The sequence below is a fragment of the Lepeophtheirus salmonis genome, chromosome 8 (genome assembly GCF_016086655.4).
Source record: "Lepeophtheirus salmonis chromosome 8, UVic_Lsal_1.4, whole genome shotgun sequence".
Lineage (NCBI taxonomy): Eukaryota > Metazoa > Arthropoda > Copepoda > Siphonostomatoida > Caligidae > Lepeophtheirus > Lepeophtheirus salmonis.
The window spans coordinates 7,404,235-7,427,370 of NC_052138.2; the positions used below are offsets into that span (position 1 = coordinate 7,404,235).

At 30.8% G+C, this 23,136-nt stretch overlaps 1 long non-coding RNA gene across 1 annotated transcript; it reads left to right on the forward strand.

Moving 5' to 3' along the window:
- Positions 1-3,967: 3,967 nt before the first annotated feature.
- Positions 3,968-5,363, forward strand: LOC139906129 (uncharacterized). Its single transcript, XR_011781427.1, has 2 exons — positions 3,968-4,677; positions 4,741-5,363. It is a non-coding gene; the product is annotated as an uncharacterized lncRNA (long non-coding RNA).
- Positions 5,364-23,136: the final 17,773 nt, after the last annotated feature.

Genomic DNA, 23,136 nt, shown 5'->3' on the forward strand with positions numbered 1-23,136 from the left:
ATTAATCATAAAGGCCTAATTTTTTCAAACTAGACTCCTACATATTCAGTCAGAGTCTAATGATGTATAGCCAAGAATTTTGTATTTAGAATAGGGGTTTAATTAAACGCCAAGAGTATAGTATAAAGTAGGAAAAATGAATTTGCAGGCACTCTGGTGCTTGAGGCAAAAAAGTATTTTATATTCAGTGGTGTATCCCAGGGGGCTCATATGCTAGGATCAACTCAATCCATCTATTAGTTTTGGAGTCTATACGTAGCAGACAGGCTACCGATATATAAAGGCTCCACGCACTGTATTGGAAAATTGAGGGGCCTATTCAATATATTTTTTTTTGGTTATATATGTTGGGTGACCAACCGTCCTCATTTGTCTGGACATCTCTTTTTTAAATCCAATATACTTTTTTATCAATTCATTAAACAGAAGCATCCGCAGGGGTGGGGTGGAAGGGCAGTAGTCCCCCCCCCCCACAAAATTAAGGAATTTTAGCGTTTTACTAGAAAATTTAGTATTCGTAATTTTTCTTTCAAAAAATTGATATTTGAAATTGAATTGAATTTTTCCAAAAAATTAATCTTCTGTGAATGCTATGGATTTTTGAAAAACTGGGTTGAATTTGTTTAAAATGTATATCTGAATACTTACTAACACAATAATTAATGAAGGTTGAGTGATTGAAGTTAATTCATATTTCGATATATTAAAGCATAATTAAACAATTAGTTACAAAACAAAACAAACTTGAGTTCTTTTGCTTACGTACAAGTCGAGAAAATGACAGTTGAACGTGATCAACAAATTTCTATTCGCGCCCTCAAAGCAGTTGGACGTCTCGAAGACCATCGTCTACGCCGTCAGCAGGTCTGTAATGTTGGAGAGAAAGAAGAGCTCTATCAAAAAGGCCAATTTGGGCCCGGAGGAGGTAAAGAAAACAACCCAGGCCAATCTCATCAAATCCATGAGAGCTAGTGCAAGAGATCTTGGGAGTTTCACACCAGAATGCCCCGAGAGCTATCAAAAAGGGGATGGAAAGAGCCTTGTGAGGGTGGAGAGGCTATTTCTGAGACCAGCAATCAAAGAAACCTATATCCTCTGTTGCAAGACTCTTGAATGGGTCTCTTGAACTATTTTTTGACACTTTTGGGCCCCTTACAGCCATGATGTCAACCCCCTCAGCTACATCTTTTGGGTATATGTCAATGGGAAGGCTTGCATTGTCCGTTATCCAAACACCGAGGTCCTCAAAGCCACTGTCAGCCATAACTGGGACGCCATGACAGAGGACTACATCCCAAGTGGGTGACTACATTAATGATTAAGAAAGTTCAGACACACATCTATTTATGGTATTAATTTTGTTGAAATTCTATTGTTAATTAATAAATTATATCTTGTTGAATTTTTAAATTCAAAGTGTTCAGATTTTAATGTACCGCTCGGTATATACAGTAAAATGAATTAAATAAAATGATTGACCTTTTCTAAACGAAAGTAATAAAAATTGATTTCTAAAAAAAAATGTTGTTCAGTAAAATATGTATACAATTTCCCAATTTATTAAGAAAATGACCAATAAACTAACTTTCTTTTTTTAAAAAGTTATCCGATGAACTATGCGTATAAGTGAAATTATTTTTTATAACGAAAAAAAGAAAAGAGGTCTGCACAATGCACATTTATCGTTTTCCTAGGCCCGCTCAGCCTAAGCACCGCCATTTAACCAATATCCTTTGGTATATGAATTTATAGTGGTGCTAATCGGGAGTATTTAGGGAATGTATAAAACAATAAAACCGAAAAAACAACATGGTAACCCTGACAATTTGAAGAAATTTTGGGACTGTAAATTTGAAAAATAATGTCAGTTGGCAAACCACTATGAAGCTGTTTTCTTTTCTGAATCTCTAATGAGTACTCCTATATAGTTTAATAGTTATTCTGCGCTAATTTTAAGATATTCAAAAATGATGAAGATATTGAAGATAAGACCCTGGATTGCAGTTCATGGGGGGAGATCGAGTGAGGTAGTTCCAAGAAGATTCGGAGATGTTAAATTTGCTTTATTTGTTATTCCTAACTTAATGTATAATATTTTTCTTAGATCTTGAGGTACTTAAGAAGCCATAACTACACTAAAAGTTTTGATCTGCCCAATAAATATTAAAATAATGATGATTGAACGACATTTGATTTAAGATCCATAATTTACTCAAAGGCTTGTTTCCTGCAACAACCCATTTTCTGGCAAGGAACATCATAATTTTATTTACTTTATGGATAAATATACTGGAAGATATGATATTGGAAAAGTGCTAGTCGCTTATTTTCTAAAGCTGTTATTCTTATTTTTTTATTCCTGAGGAGAGAATATGAAAGTATAAAGTCCTCAGTAATGCATGAAAGACGAAAAGTAGTACTGATGATTGGTTGCAGAGTTATAAGAGTTGGACTCAGAGTAGAATTTTCAACGATCACAGCTCTCCACAAAAAATTTCAAATATTACATTTTTTGGAACTATTCTCAAAAACTTTCATTTTTTGTAGAAAATTTTTAAAAATCTGTAGCTTTTCTCAAAAAATTTCAGAAATTAAATTTTAAATTTTTTAATACAAAGCAATAATTCGTTTTTTTTGGGGGGGGGGCTACAGTCTATCAGCCCACGCCCTGCGGACGCCTCTTCTATAGAATTATTTGAGTGAGATTTTTGCTTATTTTCTTAATCTCATAGCTACTCGTAGCTTATCGAATAAAATGCAATTACAAATAAGCTGCTCCCCTCTAAAACATTCTTTAAATTATCAGGGGCCCACTTATTTTTTTTTTTAAATACAGGAATTTCATATTTTTTACAACTACATGTAAATAGCAAAGTTTGTGGCTTCTAGATTTGTCTTTAGTTATTCAATCATTGGAGGTTAAAAGTCGCGTTGTTTTCACCAAAGAACTCTAGGAAAAGAGCGGTTAAGCGAAAAATAAACATTTGAATCTAAAAACTAATCATAATTTATTAGCGCCTACAAATTTCTTCATCTCATAAAAACTGATTTTGGACCTATCAATTTTTATATTTTTCCCGCCAATGTATAGAAAAATGTTCCAGCTTCCTTTGGTTAAAAAAAAAAATTCTCTACTATTTAGGAGGGGCATTTTTGTAGAAAAACGTCAGAGCCAATTTGGAGAATAAGAAATATTCCTATTATTTATTAGAGACAACAAATTTCTTCATCTCATAAAAACTAATTCCTTGAATCAATTTATATATTTTTTCACTTATGAATAGAAAAATGTTCCATCTTCCTTAGGTGTTTAGGAATTTTTCTTTGTCAGCTGGAAGTGGTGATTTTTTGCCTCAATCTACCATGCTAATATGCAGTTCATTACATCCTCTATTCATTAGCGGCTACAAATCACTTAATCTCATAAAAACTGATTGTGTCTATCAATTCTTATATTTTTTTCACAAATGAATAGAAAAATGTTCATGCTTCCTTAGGTTTAATTTTTTTTTTTATTAATTAGCAGGGTCAGTTTTAACCCAAAACTCCGAAGCCAATTCGAAGGTCATTTTAAGTTATTAAATGAAGCTCTATATTGCAATTTTTTCTTGAATTTTTGCAATCACAATATAGTTTAAACCCTCTAGAAGATTTGTAGTGAACTTTTTTGTAATCTCTTACAGAAAAAGTCATCAAATTTATGTTTTGAAAGATGTACATATTTATGGGGTTTCATGCGTCACGAAGCTTCTTATCGATGAGCTGTTCGAGCAGCTTAATACGTGGGGGAGAAAAAAGATTGGAGCACTCCCTATTTTATATCATACCTACCCTAAAGGGTGATAATTTTGGTAAGAATAGAAAAGCGTGCGAGGAGAAGAGAAGAAATACTTATGGCATCATTGATTAAATAATATACATCTTCTTCTATCAATCAAGAACGTTATCATTCCCGCCTTTATTATTCAATATTAATATAATATTAGATACTGATATTCGATAGAAAACTGAATAAAATGCCTAAAATAAAGGCCCAGGAATTTGGGAATTACTTACCGGATGAGAAACAGATGGTTTGTCGATATAAATGTGCATTTAGTCTCCTATCTAGCATTACACACCACTCATTATCCTCATCTCATATCAAGAGCATGGATATTTATCTAAAAAATCAGGTTAATGATGAATACATCAAGTCAGACTTTAACTCTGATCTCACAAAGATGCTTATTGCATGTAATATAACCTTATCCATTGCTAATCATCTATGTTCAAAAAATTTATGGAGAAATACATGGGTAAACCTATCCCTTCCCGAGGAACCATCATTAAATTAATAGAGGATGTTGGCACTGATGTCATTTATAGAAATACATATAAAAATGTTTTGAGTCATCCACACCCAATGACAATCAAGTTATCAGTAAAAAGTATAAAATATTTATTAATTTCGAAATAGAACTCTGAATTTTGTACTATCTAACAGTAAGTATTCAATTTTTTTTTAATCTAACCCTAAAATATGATTCTATTTTAGCCAAAATTATCAAGAATTATGATACACAACTCATTAAATAGCAAAAACAACAGCTTAAATGGTCACAACAACGGGAGTAGTAGCTTTGGATGGTTCGCAACTAGTTTGTCTGAGACTAGTTTCTTCACTTAAAGACTTGGGTATGATAATTAGGTTTTTCAATGTTACATAGTCAATAAATATTACTTTTTTTTTCACTTAAGGCTTAGCTATGGTTGATAGGCTCCAAGAAATGGTGTTCAGAAAACTCATAAAAGGCAAAAATAACTGCTTAAATGGTCACAACAACAGGGGTAGTTACATTGGGTGTAGCATTATAATTAGCAATTGTGTATATCCTTCATAATAATACTATGTTGTTATAGAAGCATAAATAACGGGGGAAAAATCTTTTTTGTTACTCTTGAGTAATATTTTTATTAGTATATTTATTGTCTAATTTTATGATTTTGACATTTACTTTATTATTAATAATTAGTTAGATCTCATCGGTAGAGATATATGTATCCTGTGCACAATTGTATATAGCAACTTCCACATGAAGAAGAGGGGTGATTATCTTTTTGATTAAACTCCACGTCTCGCTTGTGTTTTGCAACCTAAAGTTATGACATATTTAACTGGATTCCAGTGTCAGAACAAGAAAATATTATTTGGATCAATCTATAATTTCAATATTCTGTATATTTATATTTATGGTTATTAGTTATATGATTCCAATTGTTTAATTTTGTATATTTAACATAAATGTATGATGGTATATTTTTTATTATGTAGATTAGATTTAATTAAAGCCTTCTTTTTTAAACCTGGAACTTCCAATATATTTCGAAATACTCTACTTTGTCGTTTCATTAGCTATTATTCTGAGAATAAGGTTCATAATGAATTACAATTTCATGGAGTGTGACGTTTTCAAATCTACTGTAACGGATAAAAAACATCTAAGTAAATTATAGGTAGTATATCTTCATTAAACATTTTGCTAATAAATACTTTCGTTATACCCTTAAAAATCATAATAAAGCAGGCAGATGATAATCACATCAGTATTTAAAAAAATAATACCATATGTATTTTTGTCCCCCTTCTCCTTGCACGCGTTTTTCTCTACAATATTATCAACTTTACCTATGTATCAAAGTGACTATATATTACTATAAGTCTATATACTATATAGTCACCTTGGCTATGTGCCTCAACAGTGACTTCATTAAATTTTCCTTCTTCTCTTGATTATGAAAAAAACAACACAAGTGTATAATTTCCTTGCTTCACCTTGCTATGTATTTTGTTGTCAGCTGTCGATTTCCTCGTCTCGCTTGATCACGTCATTTACCTTTATTGTATTACGTAACCTTTCCTTTAAAAAAAGAAGAAGAAAAAAAGGCTCCGAAATCATCTGGCAGTTAGCCAAGTAAGTAGATCATATCAACTACCATTTATCTCTTATATACTCACAGACTATTACTGCCATTTTATTTATTCACCATTTTTAAAATGAATTACATATTATTAAAATCTACATAGTATTTTATTCGATACTTAATTATAATATTGCTTAGTAATATTTTATTATATTATTTCTATGAAGAAATAGCCAAAATTAATTTATAGAAATAATAAAATGGCCAACATATATTTATTATATAAACGACGAGGGATCTACAAAAAATTGTATTCCTGTTCTTTTGGAAACGGAGCAGAAGTATAGAACAGGGGTTACCAAACTTTTTTTTACTGTGAGCCTGATAAATGAAAGAATGACGAGCTCGGGCCGCATATTCATTCGGCTTTGCAATTTGTAACTGTGACGGATTCATTTTCAGTAAACTTTCTCGTGAAGAAGTTTCTTTGTGTTTCTAAACTATATTTCATGGACTCATAATTCTCGTAGTGTAACGTTCCTGAAAATTTGTGGTAGATGTCTTGCTTAATTCTGACGACGAAGATTGCACTCTTTCAAAAATGCAACACTTTAGCTACATATTAAGCAACTAGCTTTCTGGTCCTTTATTTCCAGAAAGAAATACTTTACTCCCCACTCTTCTTTGAAAACGTGAAACTCGGTATCCATTTTTCACTTTTTTAGCAGCCATAATGAGGGTTAATAGAAATACAAGGTTATAAAACCAAACTTTTTCCAACAACATATTCAAATTTAAATTTTATCACAAAGTTTTGTGTTCCATACGTTTTACAAAGAAAATTCAAGTACTGTCGGCGGGTCAGATGAACTGACGTCGAGGGCCAGATCTGCCCACGGGTCGTAGTTTGGTGACCCCTGGTATAGAATAACTTATTACTTTGTTTATTTATCAAAATAATAAATTATTAAATAGCCAGGACGTATCAAGGGAGAAGAGGGAATCAACAGTTGACAACAACAAAATACATAGGCTTTTTTTGTGTTAGCGAGGTGACGTCGTTTGATACGTCATGGGTATTTCATAATGTATTCTTTTTGATCAATAAACAAAGCATTAAGTTTTTCTATACTTATGCTCTGTTTCCAAAAGGAAAGGAATACAATTCCTTGTTGATCCTTCGATGTATATATCGGTCATTTTATTATTCCTATGAATTTTTTTGGCTATTATAGACAAATGTATAACTACTCTTTCAATAAAATATTACTAAGCAATAGTATCGAATAAAATACTTTGTAGGATTTTAATATTACAAAATATATATATGCAATTTATTTTCAAAATTGCTAAGAAATAATATGCCAGTGATAGTCTGGGAATACATATTGGATAAATAGCAATTGGTATAGTTGACTTATTTGGCAAACTATCAGACAGATGATGGCGGGCTTTTTGCCAGTTTCTTTTTGGATGAAAGGTTGCGTGATACAATAAAGATAACGACTTGTTGACTGTATCGATCAGGAATAATGTGAAGTCTCCAGCACCGATATCAAAAGAAAAGTCCCCCTTTTTTTTTTGTTAACATTTAATAATTTTACCGAAAACGTAAATACCATGTGTGACTTAAATTAATTTCTCACAGCTAAAAAAAAAAAAAAAAAAGAAACCAATCATTATTTTTGCAACACAAGACCTTCTGTTACCTTCAATTTTCTTTTTCATAACAAAAAAGTCATTTATGCATACAAATTTCTTTTTTTAATCGAAAGACAAGTTATTATTAAGTCGTATGTGGAATGTCGTAACCTTTATTGTATGAAACCATCTTTCATACGAAAAGAAACAGAAAATAAGGCCCAAAATCAGTTGGTAGTAAGCCAATTATGGGCCAATGCTTCCCATCTATTGAATATTTATTGGAATTAGAATTGAGGATCGACATCGGAGTTATTCGGGCCTATGCCCTTGTTTATTTCCTTCTCCTTACTGATTACAACTGCTTGTAGCTGATCTAATGACACGTCATGGTAGCTAAGCTTCTCTCCTCCAAAACATTCTTCAAATTATCAGGGTGTCCATGTTTGATTTTATGTTTTTTTCCCAAAATTCTTCAAATTAGCATAATTTATATTTAGATGCTCTTTCCCAAAGAATAATGAAGACAGTTCGGATTCCCATCTACCAAAAAAAGTGGACACAACACGAAAATGAAATAGGTTGTTGGTACATGGAAGCAATGCATTCCATTTTCTAAAGAATTATATATTATGCTGTTTGCTTCGCTTCAAAATTGTGTGATATTATTTTCTCCTTCCTTCACCTTGTTTGTTATAGCTTGTTGGCTCTCATGGGATTAAACAAAAATTCAATCAAATTTCAATACTTCATTTGCGACTTCTCGTTTCTTTTATTTTGGTCGTGTGCTTTGAAAGCTTTTAAAAGATGTTCTATTATGTATGTACCTCTAGGCTATGACGAAATGAAAATAAATCAGACATATTCCCTTTATTTTAAATTAACTAACATAATATTTCTAATAGGAGAAGAACACAATCATGTACAACAAAGTTTATTATTAACTAGGAGAGGCACCCACGTTGTAGGGCTGATTAGAGGGGAATAGAAACAAAGAATAAAGGTAGAAGAAAAGAGACAGAAAAAGGGATGTAGAAAGAGACAGAAGGAGAAGAGAACAGTTGGAGAGATCGAGATACATACAGGTATCAAGGAAGGAGGTTTTATTTCAGTCAAAACACCCTCTTAATCAATGTTATACCAAAACGTCTTTCCGATTAATGTTTGACTTCCACCATACCTTTTAATAATGACGTCAAAGAAAAAATAATCTCTGTTCAACTTTGTTGGCAGAGGCTTTCAAACTCTTTGAATGTGTGTCCTCTGTAAAACAGAATATATTCCTTTAAAGAATGATGTCTTCAATGCAGTTTCACGTTTTCTTATTTGTGCCTTAGATTATGAGTATAAATTCTGACCTACTTTTGGAATAATTAATTAATTGTGAAATATTAAATTACTTAGATAGCTCATTGCTCGACAAAGTAATTACAATTATTTTTAGTATTGTACATTAGGCAGGTTTAGTTTTCAACTTTTTTCCAATTTCGATTATGGTTACTGCGGGAAAATTGTAATATGGTATGAAAACTATCTATGTAAAATTTCATAGTCTAAAGAGGTCATCATTAGGTCAAATTATGAAAAAAGACACAATTCTTTACTTTGTAAATATAGATAGAAAGAAAACATGTTTAGTTATTCTGTATAAAACAATTTTGATAGACATTTTGTTAAAACTATAAACCGTGGGCTATATATTTTTTTCTAAAATTCTCCTATGGAGAAAAAAGAAGAAAAAAGTTTTGATGATCCGCGTATAGCACGCATCTTCTTTTTTTACATTTTCAAAAAGGACATATCAAAATTGTCTTATGGTATTCTTTCTTTTTGCTCTATAGGGTAGCTTTAGAAATTTTTTTTATTAATATATTTAAAAAGTTTGGTACAATGTTATAACTAATAGATGCAATATAATGATTAAAGCGTTATTTAGTAAATAAATAACTTTTGTGAGGTGTGCTACCAAAAGATAACAATATAGGACAATGGAATTTTGCATAGGTTATTTTTATACTATTTGACATCTTTTCTGCGCTAGCCGTAAGTGAAATCCCCCCAAAAAAAAAAAATTGAAAAACAAACCGCCCTATTGCACATGGAGTAAATTTTTTCTCCTTCTCTCATAAAAGAGAAACATGACAGTGACAATTACATTTATTAAATAGTTGCATGCCAAATAATGAGAATACTTCGATAAATTTAATTTATTACTTTTCAAATATATTTAGTCTGTATTGAAAGATTAGTAACGACAGAAGTTCTTGAAGAGTTATAGATCCACGAAAGGTGAGCGGGAGGGGCTGTAGTCCCCTCCTAATTAAGGAATTTATCCTTTTAATAGATTTTTTTTCGTCAGTCGCGCAAATAATGCAGTAGAGGAAAAAAATTTAATATTTGAAATAAATAAATATGGATTTTGGATTTTTTTTTTTCAAAAAATCTAATATTTGAAACTTAATTACTGAATTTTTTTTCCAGAAATATAATTTATTCATCATATCCTTGGTTCTTTCCTCCAATGTTAAGGATCTAATCCTCCCATAAAGTTCCTACATGCTGTAACTTGACGAGTTACATTTGCCTTAATTCTAGAAAAGAGGACTTTATTTTTGGCTGCGCCATGTTGGGTTATCAACTTATGACGTTTCTATTCAAACTTATAAAATATATATTTATACAAAAGTAAATTCTAACAGTATATAAATATACAGGTTTCATTCCCATTAATCTTCTTATTTATGATGACCTCACAATAACAATATAATATGTTCCTATTATGTTGGATTATAATGAAAAAAATATTATTTTTTGCAAGATATGTATAATATGTTAATACATATTTCATATATATTATTTGGCTTAATAAACTATCGATATTCTTATGAAAATTCCAAGGACTGACAGTTATGGATCCGTCCCGATGATAAACAGTCCTAAGGATTGATAGGACTGGTCTTAAGGCTGTATTGGACCAAGTAAATAAGGACCGGCACAACGACATTAACGAAATGTTATACTTGTATCATATCGTTTCTTTTGGAACAACAGCTTTCATCACTATTTTCAACATATTCAAAGTAAATTTTCAAGAGACTACTGCGCTACTTGAAGAAAACTACTATTTATTTCTATTAATTCTTAAAAAAATATGTAACTGCATAGTTTACATACATTTAGAACCAGATGTACACCTCTTATGGACTGAATCTTGAAATTAAAGATTACAAAATATGTTACCATACAACATATGTTGAGTTGAGCTACAATAGGACAAGGAACTCGCTATATGTGTTTAGTGCTTCACAATTTATATCTGCATCCTCTATAACTTATATGCAGTGAGGATAATCGGTAGCATTTTTAGCTCGTCCGGATTTTTTTAGTTGGCAAAGTGAAGAGTGTATTTTCTTTTCCTCAGCTGATGCCATTATTATTTATTTTCTGAGGAGTGAACTTCCTTTTCTATTACATATAATTATATACAAAACTCGAAAAGATGGAGATTCAAATAATATGAAACACCGGTATGTTAAAAAAAAATGACAATTTGAAGAATGTCTGAGAGAAGAGAATCTTAGCTGTCATGACGTTTCATCAAATTAGGTGCAAGCTGCCGTAATACAAAGTATCTAACAACAAGGACTTACTTTTATAAATATATGTCCCCAACAAATCCTTAGAGTTACTTTTCCTCTATCACGCCCTGGGGATTATTATATACTTATTTTTCTCTCTTCAAGAGTAATGATGAACGCTTTGGTAAATAAAAAAAATATCTTCGGGTAGAAATTACAAAAAGAGCCCAATCTTCAAATATCATACTTTTTTAACTATGGTTTTAATTGGAAGTATTTGTTCTACTCAGAGGATAATTAAAGATCGAAATTGGAGTAATTCTGGCCTATGTCCTTGTTTATTTTCTTTTTCTCCTCATCACAGGTTCTTGTAGCTGATCTGAGGAAACGTCATGGTAGTAAAGCAGCTCTCCTTTAAAATAAACATTTGTTAGTAAGTGATAAAATGTGTATGCTGAATTAATTAATGTCAATTCATAAATTCCTTCGACATATAAAATTATAATTGAATAAAATAATAGATTGGATGTGACATAAATAAAGTAAAATATTAGATATTATCAGAAAATGAATATTATACATAAGCTACAAGTATAAAATTTAAATATATTAAAAATGACATGCAAAAATATTTGAGTAAATGTAGGGACAATTTATAAATATAAAAGTGTTTTTCATTTACATACATTGATCTATATTAATTAAAGACGGAATTTTTCTTTATGAATTAGGACAAAAGAAGACTCCAGAGATATTTTATCCTCAACAAGAGATGCTCGAACAAAGCTAAGCTTCATACGATCGTAAAGTCGACTCTTTCCTTTGGTGGGAATCTATTCATCCATATGTAACAATGAAAATATTCAACGGTTGAAACTATGACGGGATCCTTTTAGATGTGAAATATAATAATAATAATTTCTTAATTAGCTACTACAACAATGAGAAGTTAAAATCCTAAAACTAAAATATACAACAATTTGAAATTTAAATGCAATTTTACTTTAACAATTTTTAAAGCCTAAGATAATTCTTCATTCACGAAGTCCTGACGAAGTGGACTTTTATGTTCTCCAAGAATAAGACCAAAGGAAGATACTTCTAACTTAATCATCCATCTCAAGAGATACTCTTAGTCTTATTCGGAACTCCGGATTCCACAAGGGACGACGGGATGACAATTCAACTGAGGAAAACTGTCAAGCTTCATAAGAGAGTAGAGTGGACTTCTTCATTGTGAAGTAGATTCTAGTATAAAAAAATGAAGAGATCCATTCATAATGATTATAGAATTTTAATATTTAAAATATACCTAATTAATAATTATTTCATTTGAATTTGTGCGAAGTGTAGTTTTATCTTATGATTATGATATTATTTATGACCTCAGAATGAGGACATTGAAATTATAAACAATATTAAGATTGTAGAGTTTATTTTCTCGTTCAACCCCTTAAAAAAAGGGATCACTCAAAAATTACAAAATCAATCTAAAGCCCTTCGATATGCTTATTTTTTAAATAAAATATGTATGAATAATGAATAAGTTATAACGGTCTCAAGAAGAGTATCGTTTTTCATCATTTTTCAGCCTAAAAATGGAAATATGTCGAGTTCAGAAGAGGATACAGGATAAAAAAACACTTTTATAATCATAAAATACCTTTTTACATCAGTTTTATTCATCGTACTTCAATTTGGCGATTTTCTAAATGATGAAAAATATCTCTGAACGATAATAATCTCGAATGACTATAATCTCAAATATTTCTGAAACCTGACAACTCAGAGAAAAACTAAGTTTTGGATTTTGTGTTCAAAGATAAATTATATTCTTGGCTTAATTTCACTGGTGGAAATTTGGTGCTCCCTGTGTTATTTACGAGAAAAGAAACCGAATAATTAATAACGGGCGACAAAATACATTGTGAAATTTTTATAATGATGGGTAATGCTCTGTGGGAGGACTTACAAGTTATTTATCATTCACAAAACCTTTGCACCTTTGTGGGCATGAATGTATATCCAACTATAAGTAATTTTACATAATTTTGGTTAAACTCATCCCTATACTACAAAATAAAAAAAATATCTGATAGATTCATTAGATGCAAAAAGAATCTTATTTCTATCGCAAAAGCCCATTCACTTTTTTTTTTTTGGTAATAATAGGTGAAGTAAAAAGTTCTGAGCGTTTTGTCGCTTATTTTGACAATAAAATTAACCTAATTTGGATAGTCCGATTGAAGTGGTTTCAAACGGTTCTCTGGCTTTTCTGGGCAATGGAGTAAGTGCTAACATGCCGGACCAACTCAAAGATTTCCAATATTTTATCTACAATGTCGACGTCCAAATTACAAGAACAGAATCTTTCGAACAACCGCTTTGCTGTCGCATTCGATACTGTATTAGGGCCATAAACAGAACAACTTTTTTGGCCGTCTGTTCAGCCATTTCACCTTGGTCATACCTTGATACTGAAGAATGTATCGAATTTTCTCTTTTTTTACTACCATTTTGGAACGCTGTAACACACAACTGGCTTCACCGAACACAAAACTATACATAAACTTTTATTAAGTGTACGCTTAACCTTTAAACTTACTTTTAGATTTTGTTGATGTATAGTATTAATTGTTAGATATAGCCCACTAAAATGATATATCAAAAACACTCAGAACTTTTTACTTAAACCAATATGAGGGTACTAATATTTTCGAATACAAATGCTCTCCAGAAGATGTTTTTTAAAACTTGATTTGCCAATTTCTGATCCAAAAATAGTTCATTGTTTATTTCAAAAATCATGTAGCATATGAGAATATTAAAATCCACATGGAAAAAAAGACGATTAATCACATAGAACTCTAAGGTACTAAATGATAAAATTCAAGGCAAGTGTCAAATTGGGATCTTCGTCTCATATCTTTAATATATTATTATTGGATGTTTATTGATTAATATGTGATTACTTCGAACTGTTTTTTAAATATATATAACAAACCAAATATAATTGAAAACTTTTTTATAAGAAAAATATGTTTACTTGTTAATACTGAGACAATGATACATGCTTTTTTCGTTAACACATAAGCAGTGGTGCTAGCCAATTTCAATCCCTCCAAAATTCATCCAGGACATTTCAATCCCACTTTGAAGGGGATATTTAGGGATGTCATACGGTTTATGTTTCTAAACTATTGAGTAGTTTTTGTGCAGAGCTGTAGGGGGAGAGCTGGATAGTCAGCAGTCGGCACTGGGGATGATTGATCACTAGTGATGGATGGGAGACGGATATGAATAATTTATAGTGCTTTCGGAAGTAAAATTTAATCCCGTATTAATCTTACTCATCAATTTCATCATCATTTCACAATGCACATCTACGTAAACAATAACTTATTGTCAATAAACAAGTTTGCTCGGACCCCTCACTCCCTTCTTCAGGCTCATTTACTCTCCCCTGTTTCAAGTTCAGCTCTTGATTGAATCCTACAACAATCATCATTATTCATAGGATCATACTCGGACTCTCTCTACAGCCCTACACAAGAACTACTAACTAGTTTAGAAATATAAGTCGTATGACGTCACCAAATATCCCCTTGAAAATGGAAATGAAATGTCCGGGGATGATTTTTTACAGGGAATGAAATTACAAGGAATAAAAAGACAGGGAAATAATTTAGTGGGCATAAAATCACTGTTCACGAAAAGCAGTGATGATAATCGGTAGCATTTTGGGCACGTTAAAAAAGGAAAACGAAAATCAACATGGTAAGCCTAACAATTTGAAGATTATTTTAAAGAAGAGCAGCTTAGGTGTCATGACGTTTCCTCATCACAGATACAAGTGCTCTTTTAGTCATTTCTACCCAAAAAATATTTTTATGTACCATAGCGTTCATCATTACTCTTGAAGACAGAAAAATAAGTATATAATAATCCCCAGGGCGTGATAGAGGAATAGTAAATCTAAGGATTTGTTGGGGACATATATTTATAAAGGTAGGTCCTTGTTGTTCGATACGGATTGGGGTTTGTGTTTATTTCCTATGTATTACGGAAGCTTGTACCTAATTTGATGAAACGTCATGACAGCTAAGATTCTCTTCTCTCAGACATTCTTCAATTTGTAATTTTTTTTTAGCATACCGGTGTTTCATATTATTTGAATCTCCATCTTTTCGAGTTTTGTACATAATTATATGTAATAGAAAAGGAAGTTCACTCCTCAGAAAATAAATAATAATGGCATCAGCTGAGGAAAAGAAAATACACTTTTCACTTTGCCAACTAAAAAGAACCGGACGAACTACAAAATGCTACCAATTATCCTCACTGCATATAAGTTATAGAGGATGCAGATATAAATTGTGAAGCACTAAACACATATAGTGAGTTCCTTGTCCTATTGTAGCTCAACTCAACATATGTTGTATGGTAACATATTTTGTAATCTCTAATTTCAAGATTCAGTCCGTAAGAGGTGTCCATCTGGTTCTAAATGTATGTAAACTATGCTGTTAGATATTTTTTTTAAGAATCAATATTAGTAAATAGTAATTTGAAAAATGAAACGATATGATACAAGTATAACATTTTGTTAATTGTTAAAAATATTATGTCATTGATGAACAAGTTATTACCTTTACTGTGTATCGCAACCTTTCTTCCAAAAAGAAAAAAAAAAGTTCCAGATCTGTAGATAGTTGGGCAATTCTTCCAAATTATGGAATTATTATACAATAACTGTTGGGAATGCTTCATTGTTCTACGCTTAGGTAGAGTTAGATTTAATTCAACCAGTCAACGTTCATGAAAGAAAAAAAAGGATACAAAAGTCGACAACAACATTTAATGTTAGTGGAATAATGTAATGGAAAAGAATGTAACCAACAATATAATGTTTTGGTTTTAGTTCAAATAATTTGTTTATCTATTGTCTTAAGCATACACAATAAGATAAGTTTTTGTAAAAAAAAAATATATATATTTATATGATATCTTATGGCATGAAACTCCACAAAATATTTTGGCCCTCTCTTTGTTGCTGAACCTTGATCTATGTAGACTATTTTTAGTTACTTACAAACTGAATGCCATAATTGTATTACTTATCAAATCCCTTTCAAATAACTGATTGCCTTCCCATTCATTCTTTAATGAGTGTATAAAAAAAGTTAAAGGTTTGGATGCCTCAAGAGAGAATCTTTGTCTGCGTGCTATACATTAGTCGTCATGACAAGTGATGAAAATCGTGTGAAAATCATAGAAGACGGAGAGTAACACTAAGGATTTGTTGCAGTAGAGTTATAATTGCTGTCCTTGTTGGACTCAGAGTAGAATTAAGGATCGACATCGGAGTAAGTCGAGCCTACTTCCTTTTCATTTCTATCTCTCATCCCCCTCGTCACAGCTGCTTGTAGCTGATTTAATGAAACATCATGACAGTTAAGCTGCTCTCCTCTAAATTTTCAGGGTTACCATGCTAATTTTCAGTTTTCTTTTTGCAAATATTGAAAAAATTATTTAATTTAATGTTCTGGAAAGTGAAAATACCTTTTTTTTCTTCATTATGTTGAATATTATAAAGTAATGTTCAAAATGCATCGTTTTGCAGATTTTTTAGTTGTTCAAAAATTGAAACTTGACGTTTATGAATCCAAGGGGGAAAAAATGAAAGAAAATTGAAAAATTATTCAGTAAATCATAGAGGTTTCAATTAAACATCAATTAATACAAACTTTATTTTATCTACAAATCCAATAAAAACGCAAATACAATTTTCACCGATTTCTTTTTTTCCCCATAACTATTTAATTTTGAATAAATTTAGAAGACTTTATTATTCGTATAGTTGTGTTTTGAGACGCCAGTCACTTTTTTATTTATACCTTAACCACTTATCTAGTCTTTTGAACTCCAAAAATATTTTTGGGATTTGTTTATAGAATACAAACCCCTTATATGTCTTCCCCCAATCGGTATCACCTGACAAGGTTCAAAAGAGGCCACCATCCAAAGTTTCAGACTCGTAGGCCTAACAGTGTGAGCACCCATAAAACACACACCCAAATTGAACTTTAAATATATACATAAGATTATTTTGCGACTTTATTTTGTATTTTTTCCCCTACCTTGAATGAATTTGTACTTTCTATTCATATCAAATAATCTACTACAGCAACTTGGTATATATACAATAAACATAACTATGTAAATCCATTTTTAATAAAATGCATGATAAAAAACAATGGCTTGAAAGCTACTTTATTACCTTAGGGAAATGAAATTGTAAAGGAGAGAGGGGAGGCAGTGTCAGGTACGAAGGAAATCATAGTGGAAAAAAATTGCGCACAATTTAAAGAAAAATGAGTTCTTATAATTTTTTTTTTGTAAAAAAACCCATTGCAGATCGGTTATAACATATGGGATGAAAATTCCCGGGATTAACAAAGAAAACGCGTTTTTTCCGCTCAAAATTGCCTTTATTTATCAATATAATCAAGCAACACAATCCGTCCAGCGCTGCTTTAAGATTTCAATGCGACTTTTATAAAATGCTTTATCTTTGACCTCAAAATTGTCCTCAGTTTAAACTCTTCATTAGAGAGAAATTTATTCCTGGCAAGCATTTTTTTAGTTCTTCGAACAGCCTGTAGCTGCTGAGAGTCAAATCTGGGGAGTAAGGTGGATGCAGAAGCATTTCAAAGTTCAATTCAGGTAATCTATGAATATTATGGGATGTGCATCCCAAAATGTCGAGTGCATAACCTTTTCAGCTGATTGTTGTACTTTCGGGGGCTTTGGACGAGGTTCACCAGTTGAATTTCACCCAGATGATGATCGTTTTGATTCCAAAGTGAAGTAATGGATCCATGTTTAATCTATTCTCATAAAATGATTCAAGAGTTCAGGTTTGTTACGTTTAAACATGGTCAAAAACTGCTCAGAATAATCAGCACGTTTCTGTTTTTGGTCAAATGTGAGAAAAGGAGGTACTCACTTTGAAAGGAGCTTTCGTAAGCTCCTTATGTTTATGCGATATACTTAAATGCAACAAGATCTTTTGATATCGTAAATATTATAGCTTCACTTCACTTTCTGATCTATCAAAAGAATTTTGTGGATTTTTTAAAGTTTTCTGCTCTTACTGCCTCATTTTGAACGTCCACTGCTTTTTGCTTCCTTGGTATCTACGATAACGTTTCAAGATAACAAACCAAGATTTAATTGTTGTTTCTGATAGAATAAAGTCACCATACCTTTTCAAACCAAAGCTTAGCTTGAACTGTATTTTTTCCCATCAAGAAACATTTTAATATATAAAAAAAATAAAATTGTTTTTGATCTATTGTTTTAGAAATAACAAAATTAGCCTCACACTTAGGAAAAGGACTCAGAAACTAAGAAACAGATTGTCATGAAGTTTTGACTAGTTGAATATTTCGAAAACTTTTGAAAGTTGGTACTAACTGAAAATGAGGGGAATAAAAAATAGCGCCATCTATGTGTGAAGTCCAAGACTTTATTCCCATGTGCTATTAAATACAAATTATCTTTCCTCAGCTCTTGTATAGTGTTACATTAGGTCTAGCAAGAAGAAATAAATTATTTACCAATAGATGGCTTCAGTTATTGCGTTGTATAAATGCAATCTGTTTACGCTGGATTGCGTCAGAGAGATATGATTTTGTACTAAAAAAACTTATTGGACAGTTTAATGATAGTTTGACCCGGTATTGTTTGAGCAAGCTTCAAAACTGGAGACAAGCAAGGAGAAAATGTGCCATATTTTACACGTTTTTTTTTTCAAACAAGGCAAAAACGTCAATCGTGGTTTTGATCTTGATACTTTAACAGCCAAGCACACACAATTTTGGTTTCGTCTATTCTGTTAAGGTAATTTTGATGTCAAAAGAGGAAGGACAATTATCGAATAAGGGTATAAAATAATGGAAACTTGGAGTCCGATTGCGAAGAAGTTAAATATTAATGAATAAAAAAAAAAACTTTACAAAATAATGTATTTTCTTTTTTACTACGTCTAACATAAAGAACCTCTAAAGAAAGAGGTGACATACATATCAATGGCTGAAAACATATTCCCCTAGAGTACTGATTGGCAGTGATGTTGTGTAGGATCATTTTGGGCCTGTTAAAAAAAAGAACCCAAAAATCAACATGGTAATCCTGGCAATTTAAGATTGTAAGATTGTTTTGTAAGAGATCACTTTAACTGTCATGACGTTTCATTAGATCAGGTACAATCAGCTGTAACAAGGGAGCATGGAGAGTAGGAAATAAACAAGGACATTGGCAAGCATTACTCTATTCTACTCTGAGTCCAACAAGGACTTACAATGTTAACTCTGCAACAAATCCTTAAAGTTACTTTTCGTCTTTTATGGGCCTTCACAAATGTTCAATACGGTTTTATATATAATTGAATGTAGTTAGAAAGGAAGTTTAATCCTCCAGAATTAAATAATAATGACATCAGCGTATTAAAAGAAAATCCATACTTCAGTTAGTCAGCTCCAAAAACAACGCCGAGCTAAAAAATATAGGCGATTTTCATCATTACCTATAACTCCCGACCAATAAGTTTATTCTTAGATGATCTGTCTTAAAGAATTAAATAATAATGGTTACAGCTTTCTAAAATTAAAAAAAAAATCTCTTCGAATTACCAACTATAAAAAGCTTTTTCTAATCCTTTTTAGGAAATATTTTATAAACCTCTGTTCATGTTTCAAGTAAATTCCTCGGCTTTAAAAACAATTAAAAACCCTAGGCGTAGTAGCTTTTCAAACAAAATCCTTAAAATATACTGAATATTTAACCTTTAAATTACATTTTCTCAGATTCGATGATCAAATAAAAATATAATCACATATTTGAAATATGCGTAAAATTTCGCGAAGAATCGACTAATTTTTATGTTAATTATTGATTAAAAAAAATTTCATTTATTTATCATTTACTATTAAATAAAAAGTAATATATGAAAAAACCTTTTAATTATTAAAATTGATCCCATACTTTACATTGAAAAATGTCTCGAATTTTAAAGCACCCTCAACAGGAAATATTTTTCACTAATTAATATTAAAACAAAGTTCTTGAGTTCACCAATTAAAACTTTAACTATGTATTACCCCACTTATATCAAAATTAGTTTTGTACTTTCTTGTTAGCCGTGTAGTTCACTAGAGCAGTGGTCCCCAAGCATAGGTCCACGGACCAGGACAAGTATCTTTCATCTACAAAAATTATTTACTGTTATTATTACATAATTAAATGAATGAGATATTCATATGAGACGTTAAATGCAATTCTACATGAAAATTTGCAACTGAAATTGTGTTTTGTCAATAAATTAGTGAGATCAAAAACATTTTGACTTTCGCCTCCCTATTATCAAATGATATGTGATACACGAACAATTGTATGAGGAGTCATCTGTAAGAATCAACAATTAATAACATGTAAAATATTCTGGAATTCAATAAAAGTATTTTTTCCTCAAACAAAGTTTTTTATCCAATAAAGCTAAGCCGTTCCATTGCTCCATGATAGTGTAATTCAGCTCCCATTTTCAGTCCTCAATTCCTCTACAACAACACTTCCTTCTTTCTCAACTGTTATTCCACGGACTTTTTATTGGGGATCCTCCGTTAAAATGACTTATTTACAATAATATCTTTACTGTTAAAAATAGAGGATTGTCTTCACTGGTCTAGAGACAATATTTGCCAGCAATATACTACTACAACAGTGCAATTAGTCACTCTATTAAAGTAATAGTTCTATAACTATTATTTTCAGAACAGCAGAATGGATATTTGACTTTTACTATTAATCATAAATTCAGAAAGCTCTTAAGTTTTTGGGTTTTAATTTAGATCATATTATGTAAGAGATCATGAAATTTTTTTGAATTTGATAATTTGCAATTCTAAGTGAAAAGTTTTATTTGAAACCATCAAGATTTCTTCCTCTCTTATTATATTAAATACGAAACAAAAAAAGAGGACTTCCTGAACGGATTCACATGAGAATGATAGCTTTGGAATGAGTAGACGCAAATTAATAGTTTTTCTCGTACAACGGTGGACGCATTGAGTTGTGATCCCCAAACACAACGGCGTATCTTTTATAACTTTGTTGTTGAGTCGCTTTTAATAAGGTGCCTCACTCTCCAGGTCCAAATTGCGAACGAAAGGGCCAAGGGAAAAAACAACAACTTTATTATAATATTATTATTAATATTTATTTATTTGTTTAATTTCATTATTGAAAATAAGTGACGACATATTGTATCAATTTTATGTGACGTTATTATTTATGTATAAGCTATTTTGAAGAAGACACTCATTACTTATTAGTGATAACTAATAAGTTAATATCAACAATAAATTAAATTAGACTTCCATTATTTTTATAACTAAAAATGACAAAAGTTATTTATTTACGAAAAATCGGGTTCATTGATGACGTGGGCACTGCGATCACCAGAAGTCCGCTACAGTCGACGGTTCAGCATCCAAAGGATCTCAATGTCAGTGATGGGACTGTGAAGAGTTATGTGAAAGATTTGGAGAAGGTCTCTTATGTACGATGAAATCGGCAAATGCTTTCAACAGCAATCAAGGCCAATTAGATCAAGTGAGGCTAGAAATTGTTGACATGGTTAAATAATAATGGCCAACGGTTCACCTTTTTCCTAAAACAATTCCCCCACTTGATTATGCAGTTTATGGTGTAGTCGAGAATAGACCCTGTGCTACCCCTCGCCAAAATTTGGATGACCTCAAAGCCACCATAGAGGAGCAATGGGTGGCCAAGGCCTTCATCAAGAAGTCCTGTAGCGTCTTTAGGCCCATGTTGGAGATTGTGGTAGTAGTTATAGTAAATCATTTTGAAAAATGGAAGTCACTGATAAAGCCTCAATTTTGTACTCCTTTTCATTCTTGCAAAAGATGAACATATTTGCTCGTTATCAAATCACTTCTTTTTATAAAAGACAAATTGAAAATAGTATAAATCTCGAAATTTCTGTATAATAATATTTAACAAGTTGCAATTTTTTTGTCTTACAATTTATGATTTAATTACAAGATTTGTAATTCAAATTATCACTATAAATTAATACCCTCATTTCATTTTGTTCTATTAAAATTACATGATTATTATGTATTTATAATTAATTTAACTGTGGGTATTTGAACTCTATAATGTCTCACATAATACTTATATTTGAGTGATTTATACTAAAGTAGTCAAAAATTGCACCATTAATATATCAATCATACAAGAAATAATCCTCACTCCATGTAATGAAAATTCTTCATCTCGTTTTTGCAACCTGTACAATTTGCCCAATCAAGTTGCAACTTGTACACACTATTGATGGACATAATTACAGAAAAAATTTAATTTTTGAGAATTACTGTTGATTTTTAATTTTTTTTTCCAAAAAATATAATTTTTTGAGAATAGCAATTGATTTTTGAAAAAGCTTTCAAAAAATTCAATATTTGAATATTTTTTGTGAAAGAGATATAGATTTTGAAAAAAAAAAAAAAAAAAAAATAATATTTAAAAATTAATTTTCCATAAAATTCAATTTTCTGTTAATGATTGAAATTTAATTTTTGATATTTTTTCAAAAAAAAAATTACTTTTTCAAATTTTTCCAAAAAAAATATAAGCTTTTTGTTAATAGAAATTTTTGAATTTTTTTTTTTTTTTCAAAAAAATTTGATATTTAAAATTTAACTTTTCAAATTTTTCGCCAAAAAATTAATTTTTTTGCGAATTACTGTGGATTTTTAATTTTCTTTTTCAAAAAGTACAATTTTTGAGAATAGTTATTGATTTTGGAAAAAAGTTTTCAAAAGATTTAAATTTTATTTTCTGAATAGATGTAGGTTTTTGAAAGTAAAAAAATTAATATTTGAAATTAATTTTTTATAAAATTTAATTTTCAGTTAATATTTCAAAT